Raw genomic sequence first — 7,767 nt, 5'->3', positions numbered from 1 at the left:
AGCATTCGAATTCAATCGAGTACAATCGGAAATCGAACAAACTTGAAATTATAAAACACTATTTATTCGATCGAATTCAATTTCCGAGCAGTCGAACAAAATCGAAAACGACTGACTGAAAGTAATCGAAGATTTAAGATAACTAATCAATAACATGACAATCGTAATTTTTTAAATGTTCGAATTCGATTGGATTCTGGCGATGTTACATTTTGTTCGAGTCAATGCGTCTCGAAATTTGGACACCAAAAGTATATTTTTAGCAATTATTCCTAGAGCCCAATTAGGTTATTGACTCAGACCACGAGGGCGAAAGGGATAATTGTTTTAGTCAAATCCAACTAGTCGGTCAAATATATAGATACAAACAAGTTTAGAATTAAAGTTAAATTTAATGTTTTGCCTTTCAAAGCCGGCACTTTTCGCTACCAGTAGGATATGACTTACAGCCTAGTAGTAGCTCATCCAATCAGAACGCAGTATTGATGATACACCATTTGTTGGATTTGACTCAGCCTGGATTTCACTAAAATACTTTATAACACGACAAAATAACTATTTATAATTGCGTTCATTGCATATAAATACCGAATTGAAAATATCTCAAAAAGGCGGGATTTGTTGTTTTTGAACTACATTGAAATATGGATCGGATTGTTTTTGTTTTCTTTGATATCCAAGTAGCGACGAAAGACATGCACAAACTGCTGTGGCTTTGACATCAGAGATAAGTAGTACCGCACTGTAATATGCCAGGATTTGTTTACTTTTACAATTAGTTTTTCATTTTTTGATTTCTGTACGTTATCGGTGGGTGCGGTTGACATTTGATCTCCGTGAGTATTGTTTCTTTTTTACTACTGTTAGCGATACGAAGATAATAGAATAACTGAAGTAAAGTTCAATTTTAATTCTTTTTGGAATACTCTAGTTTCCAATTCTGTTTCTCAGCCTCACCCTTGATTTCGTATGGAATATACCTTTTTACCTTGGGCGTACCGTTTTCCCATTTCAGACCACGTGTCATTCCCTAGAGTATCATTTCTTTGTTTAACAGTTGCAAATCAGAAGACAGAGTAATATACCTCTTTACCTTGGGCGTAATGTTTTCCCATTTCAGACCACTTGTCATTCTCTTGAGTATCATTTTTTGTTTAACAGTTGCAAATCAGAAGACAGAGTAACAGACCTCTTTACCTTGGGTATAATGTTTTCCCTATTTCAGACCACATGTCATTGAGAATAAGATTATTTGTTTGAGTTGTATCCATATTCATGTGTCTTCTCGTGTGTAACCGTTAAACAAAGAAGTGATACTCTAGAGAATGACACATGGTCTGAAATAGGAAAATGTTACGCCCAAGGTAAAGAGGTCTATTTTTTTAAACATTCTAACATGCATTTCAATGAAGGTTCATGGAATTCCAAAGTGAAGTTTGTAATGTTGAAGTTGTGCATTCTTTACTTTGCCGTTGGTATTAGTGAATATTTAGACATTAGGATCCGTAAACATTCTAATTCACAGATAGAACCCTCGAAACAACCTCTGGGCTGATCTAAGTCAGGGCATGGCTAACTCACAGATTAAATTGGAATTTAGCATGGACATTTGCTGTAATTTAGCTAAAATTTCGGCTAAATGAATAATCGGATTATTTTCAATTGGTGTCAAACTGAAAGGAAAGGAGAGGAAAGGAAAGGAAAGGAAAGGAAACGAAAGGAAAGGAAACGAAGGGAATGGAAACGAAAGGAAACGAAAGTAAAGGAAACGAAAGGAAACGAAAGGAAAGGAAACGAAAGGAAACGAAACGAAAGGAAACGAAACGAAAGGAAACGAAAGGAAACGAAACGAAACGAAACGAAACGAAACGAAACGAAACGAAAGGAAGACAGTGGAAAAGCATGCAGGAACGACTTCTACCGTCAAAAAAAAAAAAGGAAAAAAAAAAAAAAGATTTAAATAGCAAAACTTAAAGAAAAATAGAAATTCGTAACGATACAAAAATAATGATGATATGTGATGGGAATAAAGACTCGAAAAAAAAAATGAAAAGAATAAAAATCAACTTGCAATGAAAAAAAAACTTCCACCGTTATGATAGTCAGTCCACCGCGGTCATTGTTTTGGTTATTTCACCGGTAAGCTCCGGTAATGTCACAGCCGTGTTTTCAATTCAGGCTACATTTGGCCGACAATAAAGACATGGAAGTCTAAAGCTACTGCAAATTTATGAGCCATTTAAAAACTATCAAACCTCGCCGGTAAATAAGATATTGTAGGCAGAGCAGAAAAATAACGACAAGGCTGCTACTTTCGCAATTTTTTTCTTTATCTCTCATTCATGCTAAAAAACGTTTAGTGTTTCATTCGTGTCTCTTGTGCTTGAAACTTTTCACAAAATTCTGCTAACCTCGAGCAATTCTACTTCGAGGTAATAACGAAAACGTTAGTTTTTGTGCTGATCAAATATCATCTCTCTCAACGTTCAGGGCGTTATATCTCAAATACGCGTTCTTTAAATTTTCCCAAATTTTGGTATTTTGTTAATCAGCCCCAAAAGAGCCTGTTTATGAAATATAAAGCTTATTAACGCATACACGTCGAAAGTAGAACCCGTTTTTCTGCCCTGTCGATATTATAATAGAAAACATACTTAATAAATTTGTGATTAAAGATTTGATGTTTGTTTCTTCTGACCTCCAACTGCGTCAATGGAAGCAAACAGATACTCAATCACTAGCAAGAGTATCGTTATGGAACCATTTAGCGCGCATTCAGTAATTTTATAAGACATTCGAGCAATGCAAAACATTATTAATTAGTACTTACTCACTTGCCAAAGGTAGCTGCAAAAATTGTAAGATATGCTTCTTTCTTGTCGCAGTTTCGACTAAGTCCAAAGCAATATTTTTGGAATACTAAGTGAAGGATGATCAATAATGAATCTTTACAGCACCTAGGCAACGAAGAGATGCAATGAGAGTGAATATTTAGAGGAATTGTTTTTCAATAATGAGCAATAATGGCAAAAAGCGACAAAAACGAGACCTTTGTATGAGTTTTGTTCCCAATTTTCGTTTTGGTTTTACGCTCAAAACCTTTTTTAAACAGTTAGAAACTGATGTACTATGATAAAATGCCTGTTTGAAGCGGTATTTTCAATTGTACAAAGATGTTTTGTTGCATTTGTTTTAGAATGTAGCTTTGTCAGGCTTTTTATGTAGAAAATATATGGGAATTAAGCAAATGAAAGCCTAAACCTCTTTTTCGATCATTCAATTTTTTGCTTTGGGTTAACACTTTGATTCCGTTTTCATCGGTCATCTCTACTTCCAAACAAGTTAAATTTCTGAATAACAAGATTTTAGCCTTGTGCAACAGCCTTTCTTCAAGAAAATTGTTTTTGACGCCCACTGCTTGAATACGAAAAGAATTCTCTCTTAATTAGGATTACCAGCTAATTTGCTAGGGCGTCTTAAGTATAGTTTTGGATATAAATATTGGATAAACGTGGATCACCAAATACATTTGTTATTAATTTATTATTAATACAGAGATGAAGTGATAGGGTATTAGAATACTATACATCTAAACAAAATTGTCAGTTTTCAACATTTATCGAACTTCTAATGAAGTTGGCACCAGATATTTGGGTTTTTTTCAAACAAATGTAGTTAAGTTTGTGGATGTAAAAAATCCGTTGAAAGACTCTTGAATTTAGACCAAGTAGAACTTGGATTTTCCAGTTACGTAACCACCCTCTCCCCTCCCCCCTTAAAATAAGAAATAATGATTATTTTGAAACTACGGTGAAAAACTCAAATGGTTACAGTCTATAAAATTCGAGTTTTTTTTCTTTTTTTCTTCTTTTTTCTTAAATAATTGTAAATAATATACTGTAAATAACAGTAGATACATACATAAATACTAAACATTACTAAAAAAAGGTATAGCTGATTTGCAAATTCAATTTCAGAGTTAAACTACACAATTATACCTTTCATAGTTCCCTGCGCTATCTTGAATGAGGTAGGGTTGTGTTATATATGAGTAGAGTTGTTCGTTGGTTCTCTCCTGTGCTTCGAGGGTTTTCCGGGTTCTCCGGTTTTCCTCCCTCCGCAAAAATCTACTTCGATCATGGAATGAGGGCCTCGTGAAAAAAGAACGGTAGTCACGGCCGTGCCTTTGCATCGAAGCGATATGAAAGGTGATAGAGACTTTATTTTAAAAAGGTTTTAAAATAACTTGGGCAATTATTCACATGTCTCTATCACTGCAAGCTCACCGTTCGTCTCGCTTCGATGCAAAGACACGGCTATCTTTCGAGATGGCGCAGGGAACTGTGAATATTGAATAAAGAGGACAAAAAAGTAGTTTAAGGGAGACTGACCATTTTTGTTTCTTGAACCATAAAAAAGTACAAATGTTTATTCGCTTTATTAAAACTAAAAATAGACTGGTTAAGTTTCCTCAAAAGGCAAGTATGAGTATCGCTCAACAGACGCTATTGACATGAAAGCAACATATGAAAAAACTTTGTAGTTATTCGCTAAAATAGCGCTTACCGTTTAGTATTCTCCAGGGTTTTTCAAGCAAATAAATATAATGTTAAACCTGCTGGTCTCAAGAGAACGTTGGTAGAACTACTAACAACGATGCGTGGTAAAAAAAAGTGAAGAACACTTCAATTTAAGAGTCAGAGTTAGGAGCCAATGAGCCTGGCTAATTGAGCAAAGAATTCCAAAGATATGAGATCTGAAGTACCTGAACATATACTAAAAAAAACCCATTAGCAGTTAAGTCGATCGAAAATCCCGGGCTATAAAATAACCTACTGACAAAGCTTTTAGATCGTTTCGGTGATAATTTGTGCGAGTCATTTAGGGCGGTAATTTGACATGCTCCACTCGCAGGAATGAATGAATACTGTCCACTTAGTGAGAAATAAAGCTAGAGGTTATAGGTTACTGAGTTGGGTGGGAATATGTTGAGCCCCCGTTTTGAAATTATCTTGGATGAAAAGCTGGAAGGAAAAACGAAAGAAATCGCACTTTTTCTCGATTTCCTCTTTCGGATTCTTGGGGAGCATGTGACGTCATAGCCGCCATTTTGGACGATGATTGATAACAAAGCATTCTTTATAAGCTTCTCTCGTTAAATCAACGACATGGCGGTTGTTTTTCTCCGGTTTTCCTCCTTCCGCAAAAATCAACTTCTAAATTCCAATTGGAATCCAGTGGAAGAAGAGCCAATCCACTGTTAATCCCATTATTATCGATGTTACAAATTTGATAGTAAACTCCTTTTTCCGATAAATCCAATATCCTATAATGTCCAGCTGGCGAGATGTGAAGACTTTCATAACAGGAGGCAGCAACAATGGACTACTTTTACGATACGGTGGCCATCTTGGATCGCAAGGCACCATGCATTATGGGTCGTGCAGGGTGCAAAAGCTTTGTTACAGTAATGATGCCTATTACGACACCAGGAGAAAACGTTTGCGCATGCGTGCACTTCAGCACGTTTACTAAGAATTTTGAAGAGTTTGAGTGAGAAAATAAATGTTTGTTTTCTCAAAGTATACAAAAAAGCTTGAGTATACTTCTGTCAGACCAAGATACTGTATTAACAAACACAATATGAAAGAAATAGTCTTAAGTTTCAAGCATGGACACTAAGTTTTGGCATTTTGTGAAGTCCAATTTATCAGGAATATTTGAAAGTCAAATTTACTTATGTTTTGACTAATTTGCATACGGATTCAGAGCATGCGCAGACGTTTTTCACTCGTGTCGCTTATTACTTGTTCACCACAAGAGATTACAATAAAAGATGAAAAACATTTCAGCACATCGATCACGTTAACCCATAAAAGAAATACAAGCACATGAAGCTCTATATGTTTTTTATTTTTTGGGGTGTTTTGTTTTGCCCCTTGGCAAAATGGCCGCCGTTTTGTCGAAGTAGTTCACTGAATCTGGTCTAATCTGGTTAAATGAGAAAGGATTAACGAATGATGATAACTAGTAGAGTACAAGCGTGGACTGCGTCGGTGTTTCTGAATAAAACAGCAGGAACTTGTGGATAAAGTGGGCACTCCGACGAAGGACTAACGTCCGAAAAGTCATTTTCACCAAGCCTTTTACGGTGATTCAATTTATCCACAAGTTCCTGCTGTTTTATTGAGAAAGGATTAATAAACCCTCCAGGGAGGACTGACAATTGTTGTTTCTTCTGTCATGGCTGCCATCACGCGATGGTGCAAACCCTCTAAAGGAGTAAATTGTTTGCCCATGCAAGCGGCGATAAGTCAATGTCGTGCCTGAGCGTAGCAACAGCCACCGGAAGACCCTTTATATGTAGGTCATTCGCACTTTGAAAAACCCATGTTTGTCTAAAGGATAACACTTGTAGATGAATCTGTAAGGCAACACTTTCACCAAGTGTTTGGCAGTTTTATATTGGGTTCTTTCTGTGAACTTAGATCCTTGGCGTTCATCAGATGTACAAAAAGCCGATATTCCGACTCGCTTTATCCAAATATGCACTTAAAGACTTAAGAATACTTCAAAACAAAGGCTATTTATAACGTAGAAGTATGGCATCTTATGGATCAGAGACAATTTCTTAAATAGGGATTAAAAAAGACAGGTCGATTTTAGTTAATTCACGTCTGGAGGATTTGACAAATGAAAGCTAAAGACATTTGCATATACATCACTTGAAGGATTTGACCAATGAGAGTCAAAGAGCAAAAAAATCGTGCTTCGAGCATCTTATTCTGGTATCTAAGATATTGGCTGAAGCTAACGAAAGATTTTTGTCTAATGTTTTGGATATGCCAAATTATTTTTTGAAAAAATAAGTAAGTGAGGCTTTTATCTTGCAAGAACCTCTGGGTTGATCTAATTTGCGGCAAGGCTGATCTCACAGATCAAATTGGAATTTAGCTTGTTAGGCTGGTGAACCGTGAAAAAAACCCTTGAATCAAGGGAGAGATCTAACAAACTCTACTGACATGAGATGACGAGTCCAGGAATCAAACCTGAGACCCTAGAGGTGAGATGCGAGTGAACTACCGCTACCGTGTTATCATGTAGCACGTGACAGTTAGAACTAGAATGGAAATTGTTTGTCTGTATTTTAAAACGAACGACCGAACAAACGAACGAGGGAGCGAACGAACGAGGGAGCGAACGAACAAAGGAACGAACGAACGAGGGTGCGAACGAACAAACGAACGAAGGAACGAACGAACGAGGGAGCGAACGAACAAACGAACGAACGAACGAGGGAGCGAACGAACAAACGAACGAACGAACGAACGAACAAATGAACGAACGAACGAGGGTGCGAACGAACAAACGAACGAACGAACGAGGGTGCGAACGAACAAACGAACGAACGAACGTGTGAGCGAACGAACAAACGAACGAACGAACGAACAAACGAGGGAACGAACGAACAAACGAACGAACGAACGAGCGAGTAAACTAGCGAGCGAGCGAGCAAGCGAACAAGCGAACGAACGAACGAAACGAGGGAGCGAACGAATAAACGAACGAATGAACGAAGCGAACGAAATAACGAACAAACGAACGAATGAACGGAACGCAAGAACGAGCGAGGGCACGAAACAATCGGAACGAATGAATGACTAATTCTTGTTTTTATTATCATTAAAAAAAAAAAAAATTCGTCAAATCTTTACGGAAATACTTACCAAGATCCCGCCCCGCCCGGCCCCCCAAAAACTGTATAGA

General features: G+C 37.0%; 2 protein-coding genes across 6 annotated transcripts in view; one reads left to right on the top strand and one right to left on the bottom strand.

The window, feature by feature from the left end:
• Nucleotides 1-7,767, top strand: part of LOC116300770 (galanin receptor type 1) — a 42,920-nt gene that overhangs the window by 10,223 nt on the left and 24,930 nt on the right. The window lies entirely within an intron of this gene.
• The window catches only part of LOC116300769 (substance-K receptor), a 66,434-nt gene that overhangs the window by 43,094 nt on the left and 15,573 nt on the right, over nucleotides 1-7,767 (bottom strand). For 2 of the 4 annotated variants that reach the window (XM_031709695.2, XM_031709698.2), the window contains one exon: nucleotides 2,831-2,957. The gene's annotated coding sequence lies outside the window, so the exon portion shown is untranslated. Of the gene's footprint in view, nucleotides 1-2,830; nucleotides 2,958-4,566; nucleotides 4,647-7,767 lie in introns of those variants that run through there. The other 2 variants (XM_031709699.2, XM_031709697.2) reach the window with 2 other exon arrangements.

This window comes from Actinia tenebrosa, unplaced genomic scaffold (genome assembly GCF_029948245.1).
Source record: "Actinia tenebrosa isolate PJP-AT-01 unplaced genomic scaffold, QUT_ActTen_1.0 PGA_scaffold16__25_contigs__length_10494907, whole genome shotgun sequence".
Lineage (NCBI taxonomy): Eukaryota > Metazoa > Cnidaria > Anthozoa > Actiniaria > Actiniidae > Actinia > Actinia tenebrosa.
Note: the sequence above shows the minus strand (reverse complement) of the source record. Positions and strands in the feature narration are given on the sequence as shown.